The 12,721-nt window shown below is 45.4% G+C and overlaps 1 protein-coding gene across 5 annotated transcripts in view; it reads right to left on the bottom strand.

Annotated features, from left to right (window-relative positions):
- Window positions 1–12,721, bottom strand: part of PRKAR1B (protein kinase cAMP-dependent type I regulatory subunit beta) — a 109,663-nt gene that overhangs the window by 71,218 nt on the left and 25,724 nt on the right. The window lies entirely within an intron of this gene.

The raw sequence follows: 12,721 nt of genomic DNA, 5'->3' as shown, positions 1-12,721 counted from the left end.
TTTTTAAAAAAATGTTTTATTCTGTTTATGTAGATATATTGGAAGCTGCCCAGAGTGACTGGGGCAACCCAGTAAGATGTGTGGGGTAGAAATAGTAAGAATTATCGTTATGGAATGGGAGGTCCCTATTTTCATTGGAGAAATGATGGAGGGTATGCTCTCTATCCAGGCAACCAAGAGGCATCATGGGAGTCCAATAATGCATTCCTGTCAAGGGGAAAAACTCAAGGAAGGAGTGAATCGGGGCCAGTAGGTGGTGTGACTGGAAAAGGCGAGTGGCCTGAGGAGAGCCCAGAGGTCTGGGAGGCTGCAAATGGCCCTGGGCCTGAGGTTCCCCAGCACTGCTCCCTGGCCCTAGATTTAGATGTGGCTCTCCGCCAGGCCCCCATGCTGCTGTACAGGCTGAATGCCAGCTACGTAATTTACGCTTTGTACTAGGATCAATGAAGGCCTTCCAATGCAGTTTCAAAAACTGCTTGTGATGGGAGTCTTGCTTTCCTTATGAAATGGCGGGCGTTAATGAGCCCAATTTATTCATCAGTCTCAACCAGCTTCAGGGTGTGTGTATCTCCTGCTTATCTGTCCCCAAGAGCTTAGCAGCAGCGGGTTTTGAGCTCTCAAATGTCATGGCTCCCTGTGCAATGCTAAAATTCAGCGCCCCCTGCCTCTCTGTTCTGCAGCGATGTTTCGGCGCCCCCAGCAGCATGGCGTCAGGTGCAGCTGCACCACCCTAAAAACGCCTCTGCACTTAGTTCCACATCTGCATGCGTGAAGGAGCTGAGGAATGTATACAGGCCCTGTTGGGCACATGTTTACCTCGTGACGACTTGCAGCACTGTTGCAGCAGCACACTGACCAAAAAGGGAGAGCCTGTTTTACTCTAACAACATTGTTCTGAAAACCTATTTTCCCCTTCCCTCCCCGCCCCAGATGGCAAATCCATTGAACGTTTTGTTGTTTTAATTGGTAGCAGTTGTACAGCACCCAAATTGAACGGAGCACCTCCTTTTTTCAGAGGTTTAGCACTTCACACACAGGAGTCGGCTGAGACAGATGCAGGCCTCTGTGCCTGACTGCCAGATTTCACTGTCTGTCCTCCTTTTTTGTTGTTTTCAAATGATAAAGCAGCCGAACGGCTCAGCCAGGACACTTCCCCACCTGCCAGGATTTTACTGGCTGGACCAGAATTTCATCCTCATGTATGGCTGCCAGAACAGAAGGATGGAAAGCCAGAAAAGTCTATGCTCAGTGCTTTCATTATAAACTTCTTCTAGAAGCTGTGCTTTAAATTTTTTTAAAAAAATAGCACTCTTGGGTACACTCCACACATGTTTGGAGACAGCCCTAACAGATTAGTCAGCTGATTAAAGAAATTTAAAGCTGCAGTCTTTGATATGAGCTCTATTGAACACATTCGGACTGAGGCTCAGACTACATGCTGCATAGCTTTATGGCAAGGGGCCTGATCCAGATCAGGAGCCAAGCATAAGCAAATAAGAAGAGCCTTGCTGGATCAGGCCAATCCAGGATTCTGTTCTCACAGTGGCCAACCAAATGGCTGTGGCTAAACCAGCAAGCAGAACCTAATACACAGAGACTTTAAGCCTTTACCACCCCCATCCACTGTAGTCCCAGTCCACATAGGGGATCCATGCCTGCAATTTGCAGGGCCAGATAGAGAGACTTGGAAGGGCAGTTTGGGCCCTCAGGCCTGAAGCTGTTCACCACTGCCCTAGAGCCCACCAGTTACAGAGACCCACCACTGCAACACAAAATGGCTCGATCTCCCTCAGCCATTCTCTCCCAAATGAAAATGCAAGAACCTGGTACATAAGATAGACGAGACAGTTTTATGAGCAAGAATAAGCACTTGCTTCTTTAAATTTCAGATAATTAATGTGCCGTGATTTTGTTGGGTTATAAATACCAACCTAGTAAACATGATGCTATTTTAATCAAGCTGCCTCTCTATTACGCTTAAAAAACAAAAAGACTCAGGTGATTGGGGTGAGGGATAATGACAACTATTTATTGATTCTGGATTTTCATGTCCCATTTTTATATTTTCAGAGGAAATGTATCTAATGCACATTTGATACTACCTTACCATAAAAGAAGAATACAGTATAATTCTGGCTCATCCCCATGAGTTGGGGGACACTGTTTTTATGGTGGTTTCACTCCTACTTACAAGGTAGCATTGAGTGACACTGACTCAGCCCTCCGAACCTAGGTGGCTGCCTTCAAACTCTCTCTCTGCCCCCGCTTCTTATCCTTTCTCCTTCTCCTCCTCCCCTTCCACCTGGAGCTACCAAACCATGGCAGATCCTGATGGAACTGAAGAGCACATAATGCCTAACCACTACTGGTTGGAGGTGATGGGAGTTGCGAGTCCAAAAACCTCTGAAGGATGCCACATTGGGTATCCCTGCTACAGAGAGAGCCCTGGTTAACATTGTTAGGATGATGCAACATTTCTCAAGTCCCTAGGCACACACACACACACACACCAACCATGTTGCTTCAGAAGGAAGAGAAAGTGGAAATGACCATCATGAACTAAAATGTTACCCTTCGCTCCATGCTGAACTTCTGGGAAAGGAACCTTCTGCAGAATCGTGGATGGAGCTTAGAGAATGAATGGCAGGCAGCAGTGGGGAGTGAGAAGGGAAGGAACTGGCAAATACTGAGTTCTGGTGCCAGCTGCCCCAAGATATCATGATTGAGCTCCCGAGGAAGCACATTTGAAGAAATCCCTCCCTTCCTCTTACGTCTCTGCATCCCCTTCACACCAGCAGCTTTACAGCAACTTCTTTTCCTAAGCCTTATTGTGATTATGGATGAATGCAGAATTTCTATTCATATATATATATATATATATATATATAGGGATCTACTTAATTCACACCATCTGAAATAATACCCAAGCTGAAACATAGCCATGTTTTGAAATTTGCACTCCTCTGAATTTTGCAGTGCAGTTCCACAGCTAACTAATGTGTACAAAGATGCATTTGCTAGTGCAAAGTGTGCATAAAAATGCATGTATTGGTGAAAACGGCATGCGAGAATGCATCGTAGACAGGGAAATTGCACTGCAAAAATGTGTCTGTTAGGCAGAACTGCAGGCGAAGATGTGTACGTTATTAGAAATCCACACGAAAACTCTGCTGAATTTTCATGAGGACTTGTTTCCTAAGATATCACAAAGTCATGTTGAAATACGCAGAACTGAACTTAAGCATGGGGAAATGGGGTGTTAAAAAGGCACTGATTTCTGCCCTGCCCATCAGTCACATGCTGCGCTGTGTCTGCTTCACTGCAGTTCAGCTTATCGCAAAAACTACATTATTTGCCTTGCTGTCCACTGTGGTGGAATTTTATGTCATCAGTTACATAATTAATGACATCACCATTACCATATTCTGTACCGTTCACTTCAGTGCAAGGAAATGCGATGCAAATGGGAGGCAGGGGACAGTCATCAACTGTATATTGCTTGTGAACTGAAAACAACCACAAGTACTGATTGCACTCTGTTGAAATCCCCACTCAGTCATGGGTGATCATGGGCCAATCACTATCCCTCAGCCTGACCTACCTCACAGGGTTATTGTGGGGATTAAATGAGGAGGGAGAGAACCATGTACACCACCTTGAGCTCCTTGGAGAAAAAGCTGGGGTACAAAGGCATAGAATCATCAAATAGTATAGTTGGAAGGGACTCGAGGGTCATCTAGTCCAACCCCCTGCAATGCAGGAATCTTAACTAAAGCATCTATGACAGACGGCCATCCAACCTCTGCTTAAAAGCCTCTAGTGAAGATTAGTCCACCACCTTCCAAGGGAGTCCGTTCCATTCTCTCTTACCATCTGCTCTTACCATCAGAAAGTTCTTCCTGGTATTTAGCCGGAATCTCCTTTAATATCCAACTACCCTTCCAATTCAAAACCAAAAGCCTGAGTAAATTAGCATGTTGTTGGTTGTTGCCTAAAGACAGACAATGGCAACAGGCTGGCTTCCCTGAGAAGAGCATTCCACAAATGGGGAGCCACCACTGAAAAGGCTCTGAGTATTGAACAGATGAGAGAAAACCATTGGATCTGTTAGCTTCCCTGGCATCCCTTCTGATGACTGGTGAGATAAAAACTGCTTGAATAAATTATCACAATATAATATAGTTGCATTATATCTCCTTCATGTCAAGACCAATCTCCAGAGCTGCAGATCCGTGCTTGACAGAAAAGGTATAATTCTTTTACTTGCCTTATATTTTTCATTTTCTTGATCTAAAGAAGTAATCCACATGAACACCCGAAATATCCAGTTAATTCTGTTTTTACCTCAGCTGTTAACTGATTCCATTTATTTAATTCTTCTTGATAATTAACTCTCTTCTTCAACATTGCTGACAACTTAATGAAGCTCAGTTGTTTCCAGATTTTTCTGATTACCCTGCTTTGTTGGTTGACATGTTCTCTTCTGTGCTTTGGCAAATAACAGCTTTGAAATGGTCAAAACACGTAGGATCTGGATCTCACAGGAATATAGAGGCTGAATTCTTTTTTTTAACAAAATCTAATAAGTAACTCAGCTTGCGAGCTTTCTCTTAAGGTTTCAACCATACAGTTCCCAAACCTCTTTGCTTTAATGCACCCCAACTACAAATGGAAGAAATCTCCCTTTGTTGGATTCGCAAAATCAACACGTTTCATCTCCAACTTTCTTTATGATCTTTGACTTTTGCTTTTTTTTTGTTTTTGCTGCCACTGCCTGCTTTATACAGTTCTGTTAATCAAACGCTGACAACAATAACCTCCTTTGCAAATATGACTTCAAGCAGGTATGTGGCTCAGACAAGTGCGATCAGGCCTTCTTCTATAAAACAGCTCAGGAAAAAAATGGCCTCTGGCGTTCTAATCTCTCTAAATGTTAACTGCAAAGGAAGGGGGGAAATGCTTTACAATCCTTGCCCCCCCCAACGCTGCCGCCCACCCCCTTGAGGGCTTGACATAAGGGTGAGCCAAAATTACCCCAGCCAAAATAAGAAAGAAAGAGGAAAAAATGTATGGCCTTGACATTTTATTTCTGAATGAAACGTTAGGAAAGTCACTGTGCAAATTCCTTTCGGTTAAACCCTGAAGTCCAAGAAGATCAGGGCTAGGAAGCTCCATTAAAAAGGTTATCTGGTCCATTTCTCTGCACTGAAGCAGCACCAGATCCGTCAAAACCATTCTCTGCTCCAAAGTAGACATGATGATAAATGCATCACATGGAAAGAGGGAAGCATCCTTTTAAAATTGAGAGTAGGCACAAGTAACACCTGTTTTCACCCAGGCTGGAATTCCTGTGGTGTAGAGGATTAATTAACACCCACCCCCCGGTCATGATGCCAGTGAAAATGCCCCCCCCCCAAATGAAAATGCACTGCTACATACCTTCCAACATCCCACTGATCAAAACTGGGATGCTTGTCTTTTGGTCCTGAGCTACCACAGGAGACAGATGACTCGCTCAAGGTTACAAAAAAAAAACCCTAGCGTCTTTAGGTCCAGCGCTCTGGCACCAGCCAGTTATTCGCACAAGAGCGCAAGACCAAAAAACAGAGCATTCCGGGATCCAATCAGAAGCTGAGATTGCTTCTGTAATTCCAGGATGTCCCGCTTAAATCAGGACGGTTTAGGGGTATGCTGTTAGACCTAACACAGCCACTGTGTACTTCTGAGTTACGCATTTTCCGCTGCATCTATTCCGCACCTCAAGAAGCAAATCCCTCACTTCCTTTTAACAAAATAAGCAACCTCATAAATTTTCCTATGAGGAAGGGGCATAGCTCCATAGCAGAGAACATGCTTGGCATGCTAAATAAATAAATAGCCCCAGGTTTGATCCCTGGTCTTTCCAGGTGAGGCTGGAAAACAATCCTGCCAATCAAAATACTGAACTAGACGGAGCAACAGTCTGACATGGTTCTTTAAAATGCCGAGCTCTGTCTAGAAAGTGAGCCCTAAACTCAGAACAGACCCAATGGGCCTAAGTGAGCCCATTCATTTTAACGGGTCTAGTCTGAATAAAAGGTAAAGGGACCCCTGACCATTAGGTCCAGTCGTGGCCGACTCTGGGGTTGCGATGCTCATCTCACTTTATTGGCCAACGGAGCCGGCCTACAGTTTCCAGGTCATGTGGCCAACATTACTAAGCCGCTTCTGGCGAACCAGAGCAGCACACCGAAACGCCGTTTACCTTCCCGCCAGAGTGGTACCTACTTATCTACTTGCACTTTGACGTGCTTTCGAACTGCTAGGTTGGCAGGAGCAGGGACCGAGCAACGGGAGCTCACCCCGTCACGGGGATTCAAACCGCCGACCTTCTGATCGGCAAGTCCTAGGCTCTGTGGTTTAACCCACAGTGCCACCCGCGTCCTGGTCTGAATAGAACTAACATTATATCCAACCCAATTGATCCAGACACCTATCTACCAGGAATTGAGTTGCACACTAAAGTTTGCTACTATGATTGGCAAAGGGCTGTAGTTTGGTGGCAGAGCAGCTGCTCTGAATGCAGAAGATCCTGGGTTCAAACCCCCGTCTTTCCAGGTAATGCTGAGAAAGAGATGCCGGAGTGAAACCCTGGAGAGCTGCTTCCTGCCAGTGTTGGAAATACTGAGCTAGATGGGGTCTGACTCGGTATAAGATTTCCTTCTAGTGAAATCTGCACTCAACTTGGTTCCGCCTCCAATTGTTTCTGCTGGCTGCTTCCAGCAAAGGAAGAATGCAAGGACGTGGCGATGGGGGCAGGGGGTGGAGGAAAGTGATTAAGATGGCGATAAACTAGGGCCTATTGCAAAAAGGAAGGAACTTCTAGGTGAGACTTCAAGAAAGGAAATGATTCAGTGGTCGGGGTGGGAGATATCTACAAGCAGATGGAGTTTCATATACTTAATTAAATCCGACTCCATTGTAAGGAAGGAGGTGCCAGGGTCCAAGTTGAAAAAACAATATCAAATTGAGGAGGCTGTTTATGTGGGGGGCTTGGATAGAGAGGGACGGATCTGTCACTCTCATTTTGTTTTCTTCTCTCTGGTTCATATTACCCCATTTGCACTTCAGTCTGCAATTTTTTTAAAAGTCTGCATGAAAATATATATGCTGGTTTTTGTTTTTTGTTTAAAAAAACTTCTGTTGTTTTTTTAAACGGGTTGTAATCTATGCTAGTCCTACTTAGAATAGAACCATTAAAATTAAAGTACAGGACAAAGATAAGTTTATTAATACAACCCATTGTTTTTATACATGCAGTTATTTTAACTCTGTGTGTGGGAGTATAATGTTTTATATATGCAATTGTATAAGTTTTTATATGTGTGTACCTATTTTATAAATGCTTTTATTATGTTGTGAATAGCCTTGGAATGCCTCATGGGAAGTGATTCATAAATGAAATAACAATAATAACGTTTTGTGCACATTTTTCTTAACATGAGGCATTCTCAGATGCTATTTTCATTTCTGTGCACGCTTCCCCCAATATATGCATTTATTTTGGTTGGAGAACTGCTTCAGAAAATTCAGAGAAGTGCATTTCCCAGTAGCTGCTACTCAGAGGTTGCCACCTCTGGCAGTAGAGGTACCACATAGCTTTATCCTTCATGAATTAGTCTCACCCCCTTTTCAAGCCATCCAAGCTAACAACCATAACCACATCCTGTGGCAGTGAGTTCCACAGTTTAGCAAGGTGTTGTGCAAAGAACGATTTGCGGCTGTCTGCTCTGAATCTTCCAATAAACAGTTTCATTGGCTTGTCCCAGGTTCTAGTATTGTAAGCAAGGAAGAAAGTGTCTCTTTTTCGTCTTTCTGCGCACGATATCAAAGTGTTGTCATCCCCAGGAACTCTCCAGATTCCTCCCTCCTTCTCCAGCTACCCAATTCTCTTACCTGGAGATGTCAGGGGTTGAACATGGGACATTCTGTAACCCAAGCATATGTTCTATACCACTGAGATATGATCCCTCCCTAAAGGCTATTCCTTTCTACACTTAATTTCATTAACAGTATTTACCGTATTTTTCGCTCCATAGGGCGCACCGGACCATAGGGCACAACTAGTTTTTTGGGGGGAAATAAAGAAAAAAAATTATTTCCCCCCCCCAGCCCCAAAGAGCAAAGAAGCCAAGACAGCGAGCAGGATCCATCCCGCTCGCTATCTTGGCTTCCTTTTTAGCCGCGGGGCTGGGGTGGGGGAAGCCCAAGCTTCCCCCAACCCCAGCCCCCAGAACGGGTCTGGGAGCGGGGGCGAGGTTGCGCACAACCTCGCCTTCACTCCCGGAGCTTGCTGCTATCCGCAAGCCTTCTGAGCCCGGCGGGAACTCCTGCCGGGCTCCGAAGGCTTGCGGATAGCTGCCTGATGCCTGGGGTGCGCAGCGGGAGTTGGACTCCCCGGGCTTCAGGCTGCTATCCGCAAGCCTTCGGAGCCCGGCGGGAACTCCCACCGCGCTCCGAAGGCTTGCGGATAGCTGCCTGAAGCCTGGAGAGCGAGAGGGGTCGGTACGCACCGACCCCTCTCACTCTCCAGGCTTCAGCGAAAGCCTGCATTCGCTCCATAGGACGCACACACATTTCCCCTTCATTTTTGGAGGGGAAAAAGTGCGTCCTATAGAGCGAGAAATACGGTATATACCACCCAACAGCTTGAGAATCCATCTCAAGAATAGGAAGAACTTTCTGACGGTAAGAGCTGCTTGATCGCAGAACGGACTACCGTGAAAAATGGTGGATTCTCCTTCATTGGAGATTTCAAACACAGTTTGTACGGCCATGTTTCACGGATTATTTAGCTGTGATTCCTGCATTGCAAGGGGTTGCACTGGATGACCTTGAGGTCCCTTCCAGCTCTACAGATCTGTGATTTTAAGCCTGCCTCTTGCTTTGACATAACATGCTTTCCCTCTGCCCCACTGGGTAGAAGGCAGAGCAGCTTCCAAAACAAAGCCTCACAATTTCTGCCAGTACAAACTTCCTCCTCCTCCTCCATCCCTCCAATGGTATGACGTCTTTCCATTTAAGCCCTCAAGTCTGTTTTAGTGATGTTCTCAGCCTCTCAGCAAAGCAGCCTGGGTCAAACACAGAGATAGATAGATATCCCATCTCTGGGGAGGCGTGATAATCCAATCGCCTGGTGCATGCATAAGAAGGGAGGGGCATCTCATATATACCATGGAATAAAGAGGCACACTTGGAATTGCAATCATGGGAAAGGCCATGCAATGAATGTTAAAACAGGGCAACCTGGAAGAACATAGGAGAAGCAGCTGCAGGAATGCAGAGCAAAAGCACATTTCTCCAGATGTGGCTTCAAGCTGTCTTTCTCATCACCACCTGTTGGACTTTAGCCTCCCGCTTTACAACAACATGGAAGTGGAAGCATCCATCCCTGCGGTTGTGGGGCTGGCACTTCCTGGCCAGAGGTCTAGACTGGCACTGTGGCAAGGCAAGTAGCCTATGGCTGCATTAATGCCAAGTTGTGTAGCTTCGATTCTGTTCATACCATACAATAGGCCCTCTCTGCAGCTAGGGGTGCGTACACACCAAACAGTTAAAGCACATGTCTTCCCCCAAATAATCCTGGGAATTCTGCTTTTTTAAGGGCTCTGGGAATCATAGCTCTGTGGGGGTAAACTACAGTTCCCAGGTGTGCATGCAGTCCAATAGTTATGTGAGTGCCAGATGTGTCCATACAAACAGCTATCCATACATCCTGTGCAAATGAAAGGAGGGCAGGTCCACCTCCTTCCCTGCTGGAAGTGGCAGGTTGTCCTCTTACTCTAGAGATCAGGCATAGGCAAACTCGGCCCTCCAGATGTTTTGGGACTACAATTCCCATCATCCCTGACCACTGGTCCTGTTAGCTAGGGATGATGGGAGTTGTAGTCCCAAAACATCTGGAGGGCCGAATTTGCCTATGCCTGCTAGAGATGCTCTGTTACAACCAAACAGAAGTGTAATGTGAATTAAACAACAATGTACTGTTTCTGTTTCTGACAATCAAAGATTTTGTCTTTTTTGGCTGCCTGATCAGTGTCACACTATGTGGGGCTTCCCCCCCCGGGGGGGGAACTCACAGGAATTCACTTCCGGCACGTCTCTGGTGGGTGCCACTGCCATGCTAAGAGAATGAGGGAGGTGTTCATGGTGAGTTCCAGCACCTCTTTTTATAGAAAAAGAGCACTGTGTAAATGTATATTCAAATTTCTTGAACACAGTGACACCAGGTGGCAAAGACCAAAATGGCTACCCTCTTATGACCAGACATGAACGACTTGATCTTTCAGCTGAAATGCAGGAACAAAATAATTCCCCTGATGAGATCATGGGACTCAAAAGGCAGTATGTGCACCGTGGTGGTTGGCTGTGATTTGAGATCATGGCAAAAAACGGAATCTGAAAAACACAAGCAGCAGTATGTCTGAGCAGATATAATGGAGCCTTAATGTGCTATGCTTAACGGCATGCTGAGAAATGTACAAGGATTAGTTATGTGAAATGCAACGTAATTGGGTGGGCTGGATGCGCAGACCGGGAACACCCAGATATGGGGTTCCAAATCCCATGCCAAGAGACATCTAGTCTAACCTTCTGCAATGCAGGAGTCATAGCTCAACACTGCTAAAGAGTCCCTGATAGATGGCCATCCAACCTCTTCATGGAAACCACCAATGAAAGAGAGTCCATCACCTTCCAAGGGAGTCCATCTCTCTGTCGAACAGGTCTTGGCGTCGGAAGTGCTCTACCACTGAGCTATGGCACACTGTTCCCTGCAGGAAAAACTGTCCTGGGGGAGGGGGCTTACTGGTTTGGTTACTGTGCAACTGAGAGCTTTTTGGTGCCCAACCAAAGCTTTTTCGGCAATCAAGTGGCCAAACAATCCCTGGACTTCCCATCAGCCTTGGATCTGAGGAAAGGGCATGGATCTCAGCGCTATTGCCAGGACAATCCCCACTCACTCAAATATGGAAGCCTACATGTAAATGTTCTCCAGAGAAGAAGAAGAAGAAGAGTTTGGATTTGATAGCCCGCTTTATCACTACCCTAACGAGTTTCAAAGTGGTTAACATTCTCCTTTCCCTTCCTCCCCCACAACAAACACTCTGTGAGGTGAGTGAGGCTGAGAGACTTCAGAGAAGTGTGACTAGCCCAAGGTCACCCAGCAGCTGCATGTGGAGTAGCAGGGAAGCAAAACCAGTTCACCAGATTACGAGTGCACCGCTCTTAACCACTACACCACACTGGCTCTCAGAGGAGCAAAGCAAAAGCTGTAGGGGGGGCTTATTTCCATCAGGGACATGATGGAAAGAGTAAAACAACAACTTCTACTTTCCCCTTTCAGTGCTGCAGTCCCAATTGAAATCACACACACACACACACACACACACTCCTGCACGTTACACAAAAATATAAATGCTTTCCATCTAGTTTGGTGCCAATTTCTTAGAGGAATGCTCCTTCTGTGATGTCACAGCATTGTACCATGCAGATTGGTCGTGGGTTAACTACGCATCATTAAAAAGAGCGGAAAGCACATTGCTAAATAAAAAACAGGGGGAGATTTGTGCAGATTGGCATAAAATGTATGTATGCAAATTTGTATGTATAGGTGCAAATTTTAAAATACTCCCTAAAATATAAATTGGCTCCTTTCCCCTGAAATGGAGAATTGCTTTCAGACGGAGGACTTTCCTCTGTAAAGTAGGACACATCACCATCCTCATAGAATTGTAGAGTTGGAAGGGACCCTGAGGGGGTCCAGCCACCTGCAATGCAGGAATCTCAGCTAGAGCATCCACGACAGATGACCATCCAACCTCTGCTCAAAAACTCAAAAAAGTGAAGAAGAGTCATTCATCGTCCATCGGTCCAGCTGCAAAAAAAATGGGCTTGTCTACTGCCAAAGAGAGAACCCTAAGCACCTGAGGGCTGCCTGTGACACGGAATGCACAGACATGCAAATTCTTTCCAGGAAGCACTCACATTGTGGCTGCCATCTACCCTTACCACCAGCCACTAAAATACTGCATAGCCCCACTTTAAAAAAAAGAAAAGAAAGAACAAATGACAAAATCATCTGGAGTTAGCAAATGCTTGAAGTATTCTGTTACGGGCAGTCTAAATATCCGCGCGCAGCAGCTGACAGAACAGGGCATACCAGGCTCTTACAGCTGTTGTAGCTGATTCAAAGACCACCTTTGTTTCTTGAAACAAAGGACAAGGATAAGCCCAGCTGCCACCTCACAAGATGCAGCGCCGCTCAGGTCAAGAAACCTAGGCTGTAATCCATAACTTATTTAGTCCGGAAGCATTCCATTAAAGTCGACTGGGCTGCTCTGCAGCGAACGGGTTGTGGACTGCACCCTCTGCAAAGCTGAGCTGTACTACATTACTTACAGATGCATATAAACTGAACATTAAAATAGGAGACCCACTGAATCTTTCTTCTGTAGGTGAGCCTGGTTTCCTCCCGCATCCACAACATAAATGACATAGTAGTGGTTTGAACCCACAACTGGGCTACAGCCATCCTTCCCCTTATGCAGGCTCTCATCTTTTTATTATTATTATTATTATTATTATTATTATTATTATTATTATTAAGCACTGAGTATACCTTTATTCATTTAAACATTCGCATGTCACCTTATTTTTTTAAAAAAGCACAATCAATCAGTTT

The sequence above is a fragment of the Podarcis filfolensis genome (genome assembly GCF_964270895.1).
Source record: "Podarcis filfolensis genome assembly, chromosome: 14".
In the NCBI taxonomy this organism is placed as follows: Eukaryota; Metazoa; Chordata; class Lepidosauria; order Squamata; family Lacertidae; genus Podarcis; species Podarcis filfolensis.
Note: the sequence above shows the minus strand (reverse complement) of the source record. Positions and strands in the feature narration are given on the sequence as shown.